The sequence below is a fragment of the Schistocerca piceifrons genome, chromosome 4, assembly GCF_021461385.2.
Source record: "Schistocerca piceifrons isolate TAMUIC-IGC-003096 chromosome 4, iqSchPice1.1, whole genome shotgun sequence".
Taxonomy (NCBI): domain Eukaryota; kingdom Metazoa; phylum Arthropoda; class Insecta; order Orthoptera; family Acrididae; genus Schistocerca; species Schistocerca piceifrons.
In genome coordinates this window covers 341,897,878-341,916,202 of record NC_060141.1, presented here as the reverse complement: position 1 = coordinate 341,916,202, position 18,325 = coordinate 341,897,878, and positions in this window count along the sequence as shown.

Sequence of the window (18,325 nt, the reverse complement as noted above, 5' to 3'; positions counted from 1 at the left end):
AGGGAAATCACGGAAAACCTAAATCAGGATGGCCGGAGACGGGATTGAACCGTCGTCCTCCCGAATGCGAGTCCAGTGTGCTAACCACTGCGCCACCTCGCTCGGTTCTGATACTGTAGCTATATTGTTGTCTACTTATGTTTTTGCCTTCGTAAACATTTTAACCTTATCTTCCTGTCTCTGTGCAGTAATTGTTTCCATGATTTGTTTCTTTACTTTGTTCTGTTCCTGCATGAATTTACGGTAACGCGTTTCACTGTTTTGTAGGTGGTGATTAAAACGTTCGTCAATTAGGCTGTTTTGTCTTGTCGACTTTCGTATCCAGCGTGTGTGAAAGATCTGCTGACATTAATTTCAACTCGTCGCGTAACTGTGTTGCGTTTTCAGAACATTGTTTAGCGACTGCACGAATTTCATCTCTAAGTAATTTCGTTGTGACTGCATGTGTATTGCGTATCTCTTCACTATTATTTCTGGCACAGGCCTTAATTTCCTAACGTAATTGTTTTTTAGTTTCACTACATTGCTCCGCAACGGCTGTAATCTGTTTAGTAAGCTGTTCAATAGAGGTGTCAAGTTTTTCATTAATCTGTTTGAACGACCTGTCGTGTTTTTCATTCGACTGTTTGAAATTTTCATTAAGATTAACTTGTTTTTCATTAAGTTGTTTGTTCGATTCATTAAGTTGTTTGAAATTTTCATTAAGTTGTAGCAATACTGCCATAACTTGATCCATGCCAAAATTAGCGACCCTGTTTTCTATGCTGTCTGATGGTGTATCTGCATTTGTCACGTTTTGTGTAACCATTTCGCCATTGTCTGATTCACGAAAAGGTTTGCTAATTGGATGTGCACTGTGGGTCACTACATCGGAATTAAATAAATCTGACGTATTTTGACTCATTGTTCATCTTCGTGAGAAAAATTTATCTGTTCACTATGCAAATTTTGCAAATCAGGTGTGTCAAACTGGGCAGCGTTCATTGTATCGGAACGTGCCGCGTCATCAATTGTTAAATTTACTATGGACGTAATTGAATTTGTTTGCTCATAATTAGGATTTAAATCAATACTAGTGATCGGCACGCACTGATTATCTGCAATTAGAGGATTATCACTATTACACTGAGTGTCGCTAGTATTATCGGTCAAATTATTCGAGTCGGCTTTTTCATTCATTGCACATCGCGATGTACTGTTAGCAGTATTTCGCGGCATTTTCACAAATCAAAGTTAAGCACAAAATCAAACAAAGACAAAGCAAAAATGGAACAAATACAGTATCAACTAAGAGCAATAAATTGCCGATGATCTGTGAAAGAAGGAGTGACAAATCAGTAAATGCGTTGCGCCAGATGCAAGCTACATTTAGCGTTAGGTAAATAAGAGCAGATATATAACTGACTACTACTCAGAAATTCACAAAAATACGATCCTGGCCGGTTGTCGCCAGTGTAACCTCCCAACAGAAAAGTTCCGAAACCTCCCAACAGTAAAGAATATAACTATAACACTGAAATTTAGCGTAATCCCCCCAAAAAATAAATTGCGTAACCTATCAATAATAAAATGTGACTAATCTCTCAATAAAAAATTGTCGTTCACTTATAACCTTTCAATAATGACTGTGAATTTAAACTGGTGAATTTTGAACGTCAGCAGTGCTGCGTCATGGCCCTGAAAGATCATTCTGAACCAATAGAAAATTCTTACCTCAATAAGGTTGCCGGATAACCCGTATATATCTGTTCAAATAAGAAATTTTCCTGGCACAGCTCAGTGCAATGCTGGCCGATAGATTTGTCATGTATAAAAAGAAAGAACTGATTTTTCTTTACAATAATCAGGATGACCAAGGATTGGAGAAATTATTAAAATCTTTAAATTGAGTTGAATGATTGTCGAAAGTTAAATTTTATAAGAAAGATTATTATTGAGAGATTTCTTTTTAAAAGCATTTACATGGGACTTGATATAACAATACTACATATACGCGAGGCTACTTTTACCTTATATTATATTGTTCAGGCTCCACCATCGCTCCCCACGACCGGCTCAGCCAACTGCACACACACGACAGCTCGCTAGCAACTACTTACTCCTACTGCTACACAGTTCCTACTGCATCCAAGACTGCTCTTTGGTCTGAGATTCTCTTATAACTTACATATCGCAGGCAGCGCGTGAGCAATCCATCGAAATTACATCTGCTCGAGTGCGCTAGCAACAAATTCCTTAATCATGGACCTCTTACACAGTCAGCACAACGATACATAAATTTATCAAAAACACATTAAGTAATCAGTATAGTTGAGAGACAGGTAAAATTCATTATGATTGCCAGATTTACTAGTTTTCAATAGATATCGCAAATATTACTTTCAAAAAATTAATTGTGGCTGGTGTAGAGTACGATTAATTACTTCAGTTAATTAACAAGAAATGAAATTTCAATTCAAGAGATAATTAACTTGTTTTACTATATTATTTGATTCATGATACGATTCTCAGAACTTAGGGTAATAATATATGGAAACTGTTTATGGTAACGCGAACGGCAAATCAGGTCACTCAAGTTAGGCGCTATCGTGCTGGGCTAGCGCTTCGATGGGTGATTATCCGGTCTGCTGAGCGCTGTTGGCAAACGAGGTGCACTCAACCCTTGTGAGGCAAACTGAGGAGCTACTTGACTGAGAGGTGGTGCTCAGGTCTCGTAAACTTACACAAGGCTGAGAGCACGGTGTCCTGACCTCATACACCTCCTTATCCGCATCCAATGACGCTTGTGGGCTGAGGGTGACAGGGCGCCTGTCGGTACCGTTGGGCTTTCATGGCCTGGTCGGGCGGAGTTAGGTTTTAGTTTTATGCGTAACAATGACTTTGGGTTAACGACCACAATAAAATTACGATTAAAATTCACATAAGGACCGTATTATCCAAACAAATAAAAACTTAAAGACACTGGCGAGTCTTTTACAGAACTGGAGTCTGAAATATCTAAATCTTACTTTCTGTGAAGCTGCTGGCGCTACGTATCAGCTCGGCGGCAACTATCGCGATAATCGTGTCTCACCTTCCAGTTGGAGATATTTCTTGCCTATGCTCTGACCAACACGGTACTCTTCATTTACAAGCCTCCTGAAGCTTCCTTATAAATCATCAGTGTACTGCTGCCGATGAAAATTGCATTACCTTGTAGTACGTACAGTTTGAGCTATTTACGAGTGCGCAGAAGCTACGCGCCATAGGTTGTGTTCAACGACTGCCGCCGGTGAGCGACAATGATATAGATGTTCTATGGACTGAGACTATGTTTTTACTCCTGGAATGTTAATGTGGAGAAAATACACTGCTGGCCATTAAAATTGCTACACCACGAAGGTGACGTGCTACAGACGCGAAATTTAACCGACAGGAAGAAGATGCTGTGACATGCAAATGATCAGCTTTTCAGAGCAATCACACAAGGTTGGCGCCGATGGCGATGCCTACAACCTGCTGACATGAGGAACGTTTCCAACCGATTTCTCATACACAAACAGCAGTTGACCGGCGTTGCCTGGTGAAACGTTGTTGTGATTCCTCGTGTAAGGAGGAGAAATGCGTACCATCACGTTTCCGACTCTGATAGGAGTCGGATTATAGCCTATCGCGATTGAGGATTAACCTATCGCGACATTGCTGCTCGCGATGGAGGAGATCCAATGACTGTTAGCAGAATATAAAATCGGCGGGTTCAGGAGGGTAATATGGAACGCCGTGCTGGATCCCAACGGCCTCGTATCACTAGCATTCGAGATGACAGGCATCTTATCCGCATGGCTTTAACGGATCGTGCAGACACGTCTCGATCCCTGAGTCATCAGATAGGGACGTTTGCAAGACAAAAACCATCTGCACGAACAGTTTGACGACGTTTGCAGCAGCATGGACTATCAGCTCGGAGACCATGGCTGCGGTTACTCTTGACGCAGCATCACAGACAGGAGCGCCTGCGATGGTGTACTCAACGACGAACCTGGGTGCATGAATGGCAAAACGTCATTTTTTCGGATGAATCTAGGTCCTGTTTACAGCATCATGATGGGCGCATCAGTGAACGCACATTGGAAGCGTGTATTCGTCATCGCCATACTGTCGTATCACCCGGCGTGATGGTATGGGGTGCCATTGGTTACACGTCTCGATCACCTCTTGTTCCCATTGACGGCTCATTGAACAGTGGACGTTACATTTCCGATGTGTTACGACCCGTGGCTCTACCCTTCAGTCGATCCCTGCGAAACCCTACATTTCAGCAGGATAATGCACGACCGCATGTTGCAGGTCCTTCACGGGACTTTCTGGATACAGAAAATGTTCGACTGCTGCCCTGGCCAGCACATTCTCCAGATCTCTCACCAATTGAAAACGTCTGGTCAATGGAGGCCGAGCAACTGGCTCGTCACAATACGCCAGTCACTACTCTTGATGAACTGTGGTATCGTGTTGAAGCTGCATGGGCAGCTGTACCTGTACACGCCATCCAAGCTCTGTTTGACTCAATGCCTAAACGTATCAAGGCCGTTATTACGGCCAGAGGTGGTTGTTCTGAGTACTGATTTCTGAGGATCTATGCACCCAAATTGCGTGAAAATGTAATCACATGTCAGTTCTAGTACAATATATTTGTCCAATTAATACCCGTTTATCATCTGCATTTCTTCTTATTGTAGCAATTTTAATGGCCAGTAGAGATTGTTGTTGGGTGAGCGTTTCCGGACAGATGATTTGTATTATTAAGAGCCGCCATTAGCGCATTTTTTTAACTGTGAACCTGTTGTCCGGACTGTGGACGAGACTGAGGATTAATGCGGTCACCAATTGTAGGGAAACGTGTTTCTGGTTTATGAGAATGAAACTCATATAAATGTTAAAGGTAATTTCTCTTCACCATTCATGATTCTGTTTACCATTGTATTATCGATGGTTTGTGAATCGAAGGAATTAGTGGAAAGTGGACTCGTTGAACGAACCTGCACTTCGAAACTAGCCCTGTTTGGGGAACTTCTGATATTAACTTTTAACATAGTGTACGAAGCTACGATCCATTAACCACATTTGCCGTCGAGAACACCACTCTTGGACTCACTTTCGTTTTGAAACTTGTAAAGAACTTCCAAGAATAGCTTGTATGTTGTAACGATGTGACCTTTACTACGTGATAATGTTACATATTGAGAAGAATCCAATTTTCGCCGGTTGCATTCAGTGAGGAAAAGCAAGGTAATACTTACAGTATAATAGTTAGCACAGTGAGTCACACTAAAGTGTTATTATCAAAGAGCAATAAGCTCTATTAAGTAATTCGAAAGCCTTTCCCACCCACACAGTCTTGCGTCCTCCTTCACTCCCAACTAAGTCACGACCACTTCTGCTCGATACTCTCAGTGCGTATTACAAAGATCTCATTTACCACTCATACAATGATACAGATTTTACACGAAACTTTATCCCTGCAATTCCCTGTGCATGTATGGTATATAAAAGTTAAAATAATGTGTTTTTAATCGATTATAACGAAGAAATAATAAAAACAGTACGTTCGTAAAAGGGCATAGAATTCAACAACCAAAAAGTGATGCAGTATTATATGTAGCCATACTGTGTAGTAGAGTCACAATATGCGCTTGTGTACAAGCCTGGTGTGGATTGTATGTCACTAATGGAAAAGCGAGCAGTATCGGCCTCTCTAACAATAAGTGGCGGCAAAATTCACGTATGATCAGAACGTGCATGCATGTTTCTGTATGTTTCGATTTCTATCACTCCTTCATAGTTCCCACCAGCCACAGCCGTCGAAGTCATTTCTCCCCTCCTTTACTGCTAGATCCCCTATGTGTCGCGAAACTTCCGAGCTGCTTTTTTTACCTTTAGTGGCTTGTCATTCCTCTTTCGCGCAACGGTTCCTCCTTCCAGCAATGTCGCTTTCCACAGATATGGTTCTTTTCCATTCCTAGAAGATAAGTCTGTAGTCAAATTGAAGGCTGGTTTGAAAGTCGTCATGCTTTAGTAAGTATGGTCCTATGGGCGGTGGTATGCTATTGCGTTCATCGGATCTTTGAACTGTCTTACCCAGACAGCTAAAGGGAAAGAGGAGGGGGAGGAAGGGAAAGAAAGGGAAGAAACTGATATTATCAACTGCATCGGAACTTTATGCGGAGTCAGCGGCGACGACTGGCGACGTGTCAGACTCTAAACTGGGATCTCCTGTTCACTAGAACAGACAACGCTCATTAACATAGCCGATATGGCTCGATGAGCTATGAATCCACAGCCATCAGTGGAGATGTACACTTACCTTCGGCCTCCAGCGGGAATCTAAAATTGAGGAGCACGGAGGACGTGGGCGGGGACTATGGTTCAAATGGCTCTGAGCACTATGGGACTTAACTTCTGAGGTCATCATTCCCCTATAACCTAGAACTACTTAAACCTAACTAACCTAAGGACATCACACACATCCATGCCCGAGGCAGGATTCGAACCTGCGACCGTAGCGGTCACGCGATTCCAGACTGTAGCGCCTAGAACTGCTCGGCCACCCCGGCCGGCACGGGGACTATGGATAAGTGGTGGCGCTAGGTGGGAATGTGAGTTATCTAAAAAGCGTGCCGAGGTAGTACGCGCGTTTGCGATTACTACAGTGTCCGGGTGGGGTAGTGGTTCGCGCAACTGCCTAGTAACCAGGAGATCCTGGCTTCGAGTTTAGGTCCGGCACACATTTTCACTCGTGACCGCTGATTCCGCATTAAGTCCTGATGCAACTGATATCATCAGTTCCTTCCTTTCCTTTCACTCCCCTCCAGCTTAATCTTGTATAGTGTTGTATGTTAACCGGGGACCTAGAAACGACGGAGAGGATCCGTCTCCTCCGCAGCCGCAGCGGTCCACAAACCCACGACGACTACCGCAGTCCCCTTCACCCCCCCGCCGCCCCACAGCGAACCCAGGGTTAATGTGCGGTTCGGCGCCCGGTGCCCCCCCCCCCCCCCGCCCCCCAGGGAACGTCTCACACCAGACGAGTGTAACCCCTATGTTTGCGTGGTAGAGTAATGGTGGTGTACGCGTACGTGGAGAACTTGTTTACGCAGCAATCACCGACATAGTGTCACTGAGGCGGAATAAGGGGAACCAGCCCGCATTCGCCGAGTCAGATGGAAAACCGCCTAAAAACCATCCACACACTGGACGGTTCACCGGACGACACAAATCCACCTGGCGGATTCGTACCGGGGACCAGGCGCTCCTGCCCGCCCGGAAAGCCGTGCGTTAGACAGCACGGCCAACCGGGCGGACCAGCTTCACCTACATAATATGAGCTACTCGTCTGCGCCGATCTCAGCGTCGACAAGAACTTAACCTCAGACCTTTGTCCATCTCCCGAGCTGTGCTGTTGCACAGCCTCACGAAATGTACATAAAACGCTCATCAACGCACGCTCACAGTACAGTACACACTACGCGGGGCAGACATCGTATGCGTTGCCTTGCGCCACCAACACCTGGAGCCGAACAAGTGCTCAATATTTCTCCGAGGAGGCGCGCAGTCACGCCGGCTGTCTGAGATACCGGCTAACGAGGCACTTTTGATTAATTACGGCGGCATTCACGTCGCGACTCCTTAGGGCCGGAGCGTCTGCGTCCGCGCGGTGAGTGGCGGAGGGAAGGCCGCGCCGCGACCCTCGGGCCAGCCGAGCCATGATTGATGCCGAGGCGCGGACAGCGCGCGCCGCGTAAATCAGAGGGGCGCGGGGGAAATCGATGCGGCGCGGTGAGGCCGACTAATTGAGCCCTGAAAAGCAGAGGCGGCCACCCATAAATCATGGCCGGGCCCGCCTGGCCGCACACGCCCGACTCGGGTTAATAACAAGTGGCCCGCCCCGGTGTGCACTGCCGACCGCTGCGAAAGCCGGCGAGCCGGCGCGCCGCGTCCGCGAGGCCCGGCGGTAAAACTGCGCGCCACGGTCGTAAATCAGCTGCCGGCTGAGCACCTGGCTGTGCCTCCTCTGGAACGAAACCGACGCTCGGGAAGGAACGCGAGAATCAATAACGGAAAGAAATGCGGACGAGATCCTCCACCTTAGTCGTATAGGCTTTGCCAAATTACACTACACTGGAGAGACAAAAATTATGCGATATGTCCCAACATCAGGTCGCGCCTTCTTCTGCAGGACGTCGAGCAGCAGCTCTTTGTGGCGCCGACTTAGCAAGTCGCTGCGAGTCCCCAGCTGAGCCATGCTGCCTATACAGGGTGGTCCATTGATCGTGACCGGGCCAAATATCTGATGAAATAAGCGTCAAACGAAAAAACTACAAAGAACGAAATTTGTCTAGCTTGAAGGGGGCAACCAAATGGCACAATGGTTGGCACGCTAGATGGCTCTGCTATATGTCAAACGGATATCAACTGCGTTTTTTATAATAGGAACCCCCATTTTTATTACATATTCGTGTAGTACGTAAAGAAATATGAATGTTTTAGTTGGACCACTTTTTTCGCTTTGTGATAGACGGAGCTGTAATAGGCACAAACATACGCCTCACAATTTTAGACGAACAGTTGGTAACAGGTAGGTTTTTCAAATTAAAATACAGAACGTAGGTACGTTTGAACATTTTATTTCGGTTGTTCCAATGTGATACATGTATCTTAGTGAACTTATCATTTCTGATAACGTATGCTGTTACAGCATGATTACCTGTAAACACCACATTAATGCAATAAATGCTCAAAATGATGTCAGTGCATTTGGCAATACGTGTAACGACATTCCTCTCAGCAGCGAGTAGTTCGCCTTCCGTAATGTTCGCACATGCATTGGCAATGCGATGACGCATGTTGTCAGGCGTTGTCGGTGGATCACGATAGCAAATGTCCTTCAACTTTACCCACAGAAAGAAATTCGGGGACGTCAGATCGGGTGAACGTGCGGGCCATGGTATTGTGCTTCGACGACCAATTCACCTCTCACGAAATATGCTATTCAATACCACTTCAACCGCACGCGAGCTATGTGCCGGACATCCATCATGTTGGAAGTACATCGCCATTCTGTCATGCAGTGAAACATCTTGTAGTAACATCGATGGAACATTACGTAGGAAATCAGCATACATTGCACCATTTAGATTGCCATCGATAAAATGGGGGCCAATTATCCATCCTCCCATAATGCCGCACCATACATTAACCCGCCAAGGTCGCTGATGTTCCACTTGTCGCAGCCATCGTGGATTTTCCGTTGCCCAATAGTGCTTATTATGCCGGTTTACGTTACCGCTGTTGGTGAATGACGGTTCGTCGCCAAATAGAAGGCGTGCAAAAAATGTGTCATCGTCCCGTAACTTCTCTTGTGCCCAGTGACAGAACTGTACACGACGTTCAGAGTTGTCGCCATCCAATTCCTGGTGCATAGAAATATGGTATGGGTGCAATCGATGTTGATGTAGCGTTATCAACACCGACGCTTTTGAGATTCCCGATTCTCGGGCAATTTGTCTGCTACTGATGTGCGGATTAGCCGTGACAGCAGCTAAAACACCTAATTGGGCATCATCATTTGTTGCAGGTCGTGGTTGACGATTCACATGTGGCTGAACACTTCCTGTTTTCTTAAATAGCGTAACTATCCGGCGAACGGTCCGGACACTTGGATGATGTCATCCAGGATACCGAGCAGCTTACATTGCACACGCCCGTTGGGTATTTTGATCACAATAGCCATACATCAACACGATATCAGTCCTTTTTCGCAACTGGCAAACGGTCCATTTTAACACGGGTAATGTATCACGAAGCATTTACCGTCTGCACTGGTGGAATGTCACGTGATACCACGTACTTATACGTTTGTGACTATTACAGCGCCATCTATCACAAACCGAATAAAGTGGTCCAACTAAAACAATCATATTTCTTTACGTACTACCCGAATATGTAATAAAAATGGGGGTTCTTATTAAAAAAAACGCAGTTGATATCCGTTTGGCCTATGGCAGCGCCGACGCCGGCCGAAGTGGCCGTGCGGTTAAAGGCGCTGCCGTCTGGAACCGCAAGACCGCTACGGTCGCAGGTTCGAATCCTGCCTCGGGCATGGATGTTTGTGATGTCCTTAGGTTAGTTAGGTTTAACTAGTTCTAAGTTCTAGGGGACTAATGACCTCAGCAGTTGAGTCCCATAGTGCTCAGAGCCATTTGAACCATTTTATGGCAGCGCCATCTAGCGGGCCAACCACGGCGCCATCTGGTTTGCCCCTTCAAGCTGGACGAATTTCGTTCTTTGTTGTATTTTCGTTTGATGCTTATTTCGTGACATATTTGGCTCGGTCACTGTCAATGGACCATCCTGTATAGTCATCCATAATTGCGAATAGCACACTGGACTCCCATTCTGGAGGACGACGGTTCAAACCCGGGTCTGGTCATCGTGATTTAGGTTTTCCATGATTTCCGTAAATAGCTTCAGGAAAATGCCGGGATTGTTCCTTTGAAAGGGCACAGCCGACTTCCTTCCCTATCCTTCCCTACACCATGGGATCGATGACCTCACTGTTTGGTCCCTTCTCCCAAATCAATCAACCAACCATAATTACGACAGTCTTGCTTGTGCAAGATATTACGCAGGAACCGATCTCTCGACTATGTCCCATAAATGTTCGTTGGGCGGCTATATCATTCGCACGAATTGTCAAAAAATGTTCTTCAAACCAATCGCTAACGTTTTTCACATAGTGACGTGGCGCATTGTCATCCATAAAAATTACATCTTTGTTTAAGAACATGAAGTCCAAGAATGGCTGCAAATGGTCTCCAAGTGGCCGAACATAACCGTTTCCTGTCATTTATCTATTCAGTTGCACCAGAGGACCCAGTACTTTCCATGTAAACATGGCTAACACCATTATGGAACCACCAATAACTTGCACAGTGCCTTGTTGATAGCTTAGATCCATGGCTTCGTGCGGTCTGTGCCACACTTGAACCCCACCATTAGCTCTCACCAACTTACATCGGGACTCATCTGACCAGGCAACAGTTTTCCAGTCGTCTACAGTTCAATCGATATGATCAGGAGCCCAGGACAGGCGTTGCAGGCGATGTCAAGCAAAGGCACTCGAGTCGGCGGTCTGCTGTCATAACCCAGTAACACCAAATTTCGCTGCACTGCCCTAACGTATACGTTCGTCGTACATCCCACATCGAGTTCTGTGGTTATGTCACGCAATCCTGCTTGTCTTTTACAACTGACAACTTGAAACTTCTTCATTACATTTGTAAGTAGGCTGTTTATGTTTTCTTATTGGCAACGTTACGTAGCGCTCTGTATGTAAGTAGGGGGCTATGTAAGTAGGCTGTTTATGTTTTCTTATTGGCAACGCTACGTAGCGCTCTAATGAAATTCACTGGCTGTGCTGTGTGCAGTCAGTGGCTGGTTGGCATTGTTGTAATACTCGCCGTTGTAGTGTTGGGCAGCGGTAGCTGGATGTGAACAGCGCGTAGCGTTGCGCAGTTGGAGGTGAGCCGCCAGCAGTGGTGGATGTGGGGAAAGAAATGGCGGAGTTTTGAAATTTGTAAGACTGGATGTCATGAACTGCTATATATATTATGACTTTTGACATTGTTTGTTCTCTATCAAAATCTTTCATTTGCTAACTATACCTATCAGTAGTTAGTGCCTTCTGTAGTTTGAATCATTTATTTAGCTGGCAGTAGTGGCGCTCGCTGTATTGCAGTAGTTCGAGTAACCAAGATTTTTGTGAGGTAAGTGATTTGTGAAACGTATAGGTTAATGTTAGTCAGGGCCACTCTTTTGTAGGGATTGTTGAAAGTCAGATTGCGTTGCGCTAAAAATATTGTGTGTCAGTTTTAGCACAGTCATGTATAATTTTTCTAAGGGGACGTTTCATATGGCGATCCTGCCAGGATACCTCACTGCAATCCTTTGATTTTTTTCTTGTAGTTTGTGTAATTAGTGTAGATTTTGTTTATTGCTAGTGCGTAATTATAGAGAGAATTTCCTTTGTAGTTGTAGTTTTTCATTGTTGTACAGTAAAACAGTTGTGGCACGCATGTAGATTTGCAGCAAGTATTTCGCAGCTGCGCTTGCAATTAACGAGATATTATTTTCAGTGCTACGTTAAAGTGTTCTCTTATTTTTGCTCTTCAAATTGTGCTTTTCTGTGTTATCGTGTGAAATATTGTGACAATACTGGCGTGTGAAAAACGTAATACTACGCTCCAAAGTAAACTGAGAAACGACAGTGAAGACGAAATCAGTGTTAGCGCCACCGAGTAATGAATTAACTAATGTTCAAAGTAGTAACTTGGTAATTGTACATAGGGAAATGGAGCAGGCTGCAAACAATGGTGTAGACAGTGAAACAATTAGTGAACAGGGAAGCATTATCGCTCGATCGGTCGGCAACAGCTTGCCTCAGAAATCCGAAATGACAGGACACAATCTTGCAAATACTGTAGATTCAGGTTTTGCGTCCTCACCGTTTTCTCAAATAAGTCAAGACACATTTTCTGCTTTTCAAACTGCGAATATTGCCGGTTCAAATGCATTGCCGAATAGCGCTGAGGAACATGTTTCAGACACCAGTGCATTGTTATTACAATTAATGCAACAAATGGGACAAAAGCTTCAAAAGTTAGACACAATAGAACAAAATCTTCAAAAGTTAGACACAATGGAACAAAATCAGAGACAAAAACAGCAAAAGCTTCAGAAGTTAGACACCACACTTGAACAAACACGTGAAGATTTAACTACTGAGTTACATAACATCGAATCGAAATGTCAAAAAGTCTGTAATGACGTAAAAACACAAATTTGTGAGCATTTCCAACCTATTTTTTCGCGGCATGAAAATGCATTACAGAATCACGAAGCAGCCATAAAAGAACTGCAAACTATTGTTCACGAAAATCATGAGACCTTGCAAGCTAAAATTGACTCATTTGCATCTACCGATTAGGTTACACAACTTGCAAAAACTCAGGAAAACTTAAAGGACACAGTAGATACTCTGAAAATTGGTTCAGAAAGACACATGGAGGAAATTAGTTCATTATCAGAGAAAGTAGTTGAACTTTCGGATCAGCCAAATAATTTATCTACGAAGGTAGATGATAATCTGAATGACACAAAACCGGTAGTCTTTAATGACACAGAAGAGTGCGAACAAATTAGGAAATTCAAACAAAATCTGAATCAAATTAATACGCAACACCAAAGAGAAATCCGGGAAGTACAAGATCAGCTGACACGGGTAATACAAGAATTACGTATTTCAGAGGACACTCGTGCTCCAATATGGGAAGAGGGACATAGAAATACGGAACAGCCACAAAATAATAACACAGGGCACTTCGGAAATTATGAAAGAAATTGGCAAGGTACACCGAATTTTGAGATGGAACCGCCGAAACGACGTAACAATGACCGACATGCGACTCGCCGACATGATGATTTTGACTACAAGCTGTTCATTACTACACGTAAATTCAAAACATTTAAGAATTCTGACAACGACATTCATCCACAAGCATGGCTTCATCAATTCTCTCATTGTTTTCCTCCCAACTGGTCATCAGAGCACAGATTAGAATTTATGTGTGGCTACTTAGAGAATGAACCAGCTGTAAGAATGCGATCGGTCATTCATGATTGTCACAGTAAAGGAGAATTTTATCATGCCTTCCTCTCAGCGTATTGGTCTCAAGCTACACAAGACCGAGTAAAACATAGCATCATAATGATGAAACGTTTCGAACAATCTGAATTTCTCAGTCTTATGAAATATTTTGTAGACATGTTGCATAAGAATCAATATCTTTCAAACCCATACAGCCCATCAGAACTCATCCGCATTTGCTTAATCAAATTGCCTGAACATTTACGACATATTATTTTAGCAGGACGTTGCAAAGACGACATTGAAGCTTTTCAGGGACTCTTACAAGAATTAGAAATTGACACAGACAGTCGCGGAACGCGAAAACAGCAGCACAACAATTACAGGTCACATCCGTCACAATTCCGCGATGAAAGAAATAATAACTGGACACGACAAGGCTATTCTCACAACACAAATCGTGACCAAAACAGACACGATGCATATGACAACCGTTGGCAGAATAATAGTTGAGAGGTGGCATGAGCCCTCTCTCATATTTCTATCTTACGATTTTCCTCTCTAATTGCATGCAGTGAAAAGTCGCTATTCCTTCACACGCGGACTTCCCACGCAGCGTCTCTCGTCACCCGGGTGGTCCGGTGACAGGCGGGCTCCACTGATCTGGAAAGGGTTAAGCCAACGGGTGTGAGGAATTCGAGTGAATGCTTTGCAGACGCCGACATTGTCAAAAGACATGCCCGGAGGGGTCTGAAGTAGCAGCTGGGCTAGAGGTTCCGAAAACACTTTCTGACGGGCTACCAGCGAGGCGTGGGAATGACTTGTGTACCCAGGCAGTTGTGGCGGGAAAATTCCCGCACTTTCTGCAAAATAGTAACTGTGATTGGCTTCCTCAGGGCATAGCTCCGTGACGTAGCAAAATCAGTGCAGAAATTGGCGCCAAGAATCTCCATTGGTGGAATGGTAGTGCTCTGGCAATGGAGTGGAATTTTCCGCCAGTTTTCGAGTTGCTGATTGGAACGTTTAACCATGGCCACTGCCGTGGGGGCGAGAATGTTGTGTGTTCGGCCTGAACGGATGCTCTAGGTAGTCGGCTCTCGCCTTTCGGTCGAGGACGTCGAAGCAACCAGCCATCGCCTCTGATACGCCAGAGCGTGTTCTGGCAGTTAAGAAGACAGTTTGGTAATGAATGTCCGCAGCACCGGCAGATAGAGATTTTCCTAGGTGATAATCTGAGCTCAGCAGAGCGCGCCTGTTCGTCTTTTTCTAACTTTGTTTTGTCTTGAGTAGCAGCAATTAATGTTGGGTTAGCTGTGTGTCTCTCTTAAGATTTGAGTGGCAAGGAATTGGCTCCACATACCACTTCGTCATAAACCTCACAATCTAGTTTAGGGACAACTTCACCTTCACAGTGTTTGTTTGAGTATCCAATTTGAGCCAATTTGATGTATTATAAATGTTTCATGTGTTTTTGTTTATTATTTTGTGTTTAGTCTTAATAAATCATATTGTTATTTTGGACAGAACTTTCATTCTGTTAATCGGTAGAGCAACCCATCATTTCTCACTACGTTAATGAAACCTTCCTTTTTTTAACTTATTTATCAAATTAAATTATTGCAGGTGCCAAACTCATTTCTACTCCACTTGCAGGGTTGATTACAGTCAGTTCACGTATATTTTTTAATCCTTGTGCAACAGAAAAAGTCGGAGTTAGAATAAGGGGTGGGGGCTTAGGGCATCATTTACATATGTAGATTCTAGAATTTAGTGTTAAATACACTGCTAGCCCCGGCACCTCGCACAAAATGGCCTTGGATCTTTCCTGTGAATCACTGATTAACAAACAGTATTCTTAGTAGGAACATTCAAATTCTTTTTCTCAATTTTTTTTAATAATTAATACCCTAGTTCTTTTTCTTGTAGTTCCGCGATTAGTTTTTAATTGCGGCGCATGATTACAGTTTTTGTTTTCAGTGTATATATTTTTTTTGTTCATTGTTTTTGTGTTTCGTTGATGTGGTGTCCGTACCACATCGCACTTTTTCGGATTTCTGTGCGGTTTCTGTACCACATAGAATTGCGTTTGTGATTACAGCGTTGGAACAGCGTTGTTGAAATTTTATGTCTATGTGTAAAAATACAGGGAGTAGATTATTTTTACTGTGTATTTTAGATAAATTTTGTTTCTCATGAATGATCACGAGAAGTAAGGCACGACTATTAGTGAGCGAAGCTAAAACAAAAGTGGATACTATAATGGATAAGGGGCACGTTACTGACGGGGATAGGTTCGGAGGTGAGATGGGCACATTTTTCGCAGGACAGGACGACAGGGTCATTGATGAGGACGGTGATTTGGACGCGATCTTAGAGCAACGTCGCGACCGTGATTATGATAGTGAGGTAGAGGATGAAACAGAGACAGGCACACAGGTCGAGACGGTAGCAGAAGTTTATAATCAAACGAACGAGAGCAGACAGGGGCCAGCTCGGTCACGTCAGAGCTCTAGTGCCCAGGTGTCCAGAGTTACATCGCCCATGTGTGACGAGGATCAAAAAGATGACATTAACTCAATACTGAGCTTCCTACGATCAATGAAAGAAGAAGATGAGAAACAGCGTAAGAAGGACACTCAGACTATGATTTCGCATATAGGAGAAATTCGTGGGGAATTACTAACAATAAAGAAAGAATGTGGAGAAGCAAAACAATTGTCAATGGTAGCACAAAAAGTAGCAGGCCTAGCCAAAACAGCAGCAACAGGGGCAATGAGAATCGCGAAAGTAACTTCTCAACTTGCAGGTCGCTTGCGACGTGCGACACAAGCCCACTCAAAATCCCTAGCGTTCTTAAAAACCCAAGGTAATATTGCGGTTACGAACATCACGAAACGAATGAAAGAAGTAGAGAGTCGGATAGCAAAACTAGAGCGAAACGGGCACACGAGCACTGCGCGTTCGGATACCAGTGATGAAGTACACAGAATTGCGTCTCCGAGGAAAAGCCCGCCGTGCTCTAGCCCAGTGACAGAGTGCGGAACTAACGATGCACACGCAGAAACACCTAGTAATAGCTCCAATAATTGTAGCCCACTTAGGAGAGTGAATTCTGAGTGCCACTGCCATTGTGATACAGAGGTAGCACATCACAGTTATCAGCAAGATAGATCAGGACACTCAGCAGACATGCAAGTATCGGAAACGAGTGACAACACCAGTGCGAGGATCGGACAGGATTTTGATCACAATCACTTCCTGTCGATACTAAAATTCCAAAAGTTCAGAGATAATGGAGGGTCGATGCATCCCAAGAGCTGGGTGATGCAGTTTACAAATTCATTAGCGTCATCATGGCCAACCCTGGCAAAATTAGAATTCATGTGTGGACACATCGAAGGCCAAGCCACGGAGAAGATGCAGGGTGTGGCAGCGACGTGTCAGACTTATCAGGAATTTGTTGATGCGTTCCTGGGGATCTACTGGTCAAAGGAAACGCAAGACAGGATTAAAGAGGAAATAATATTTTGTCCTGAGCTGGAAGTGTCCGGGCAAACGAGCGCAACCAAATTTTTTGATGATTTACTCAAGAAGAATCAATTTTTAGATAGTCCATATAGCAAGGGAGAAATCATCAAAATTTGTTTTTCCAAATTGCCTGTTAGGTATCAACAGACACTTGTCGGCAAGTGTGGATCTGACATAGAAGCATTCAAGAGTCTATTGCGCGAACTCGAAGTAGTCTTCGATAAACAAGACGCAAAGGACAGGAAGAAGGCGCAAAATAACAAATACCACGGGCCAGCAAGGGCAGACGACAACAGATCGCATAATCGCGCTCGTCAGTTAGGAAACCAGGGTTACGGAAATCAAGGTTATGCAATTCAATATTATGGAAACCAGAGAAACGGAAACCAGAACGTCAGGGAACCGGGTCAATCTGGACAAGGAATCTGGGACAGGAGGAATAACGAACGGCAAAGCGACCGTAACTGGAGAGAGCGAAATCAAGGACCACAGGAGAACCAGGAGATTGAAATTAGACCTGCAAATCCTAATGCACGTCAGAGGAGGGGGAGTCTGACAAGGGATTGGCGCTAGTCCATATGACTCCACCACATCTCTCACATAAAGGAGTTCGTGGAATAGTAGTAGTGTAAGTGGTGTACATAGTAGAATGGGCAAACACATGAACATTGCTATAGTAGTAGTGTAAGTGGTGTACATAGTAGAATAAGCAAATATATGAACCTTTCTTCGGGGAACGATAATCGTTGCATTAATAGATTAAGATTGCTAAAGTATTAACACGCTGCGTTGTCTCGCATAAGAATTTACTGCTGCTATCCTTTTTTTTCTGTTCGCAACTTCCAATGTCGGTGGAGTTGGAGACACTATCTTTCCATGATGCAATGTTTTAGTCCTTTCCTGTCTGGTGTCCATGTTGAGGGATAATGAAGAGTGAGGAGATGTCGCACAAACGGGCGCATACAAGAACGTGCTCTTAGAAGCGTTCTGAGAAGTCGTGATACGCTCCATAGCGGCCACAACCAATTCGTGAGACGTTCATACCAATGCTTGCAGGCACGCGTCAGTGCACTGCAAGATTGTGGTATATTGCGTGATTTCGAGGATGAACGTGTG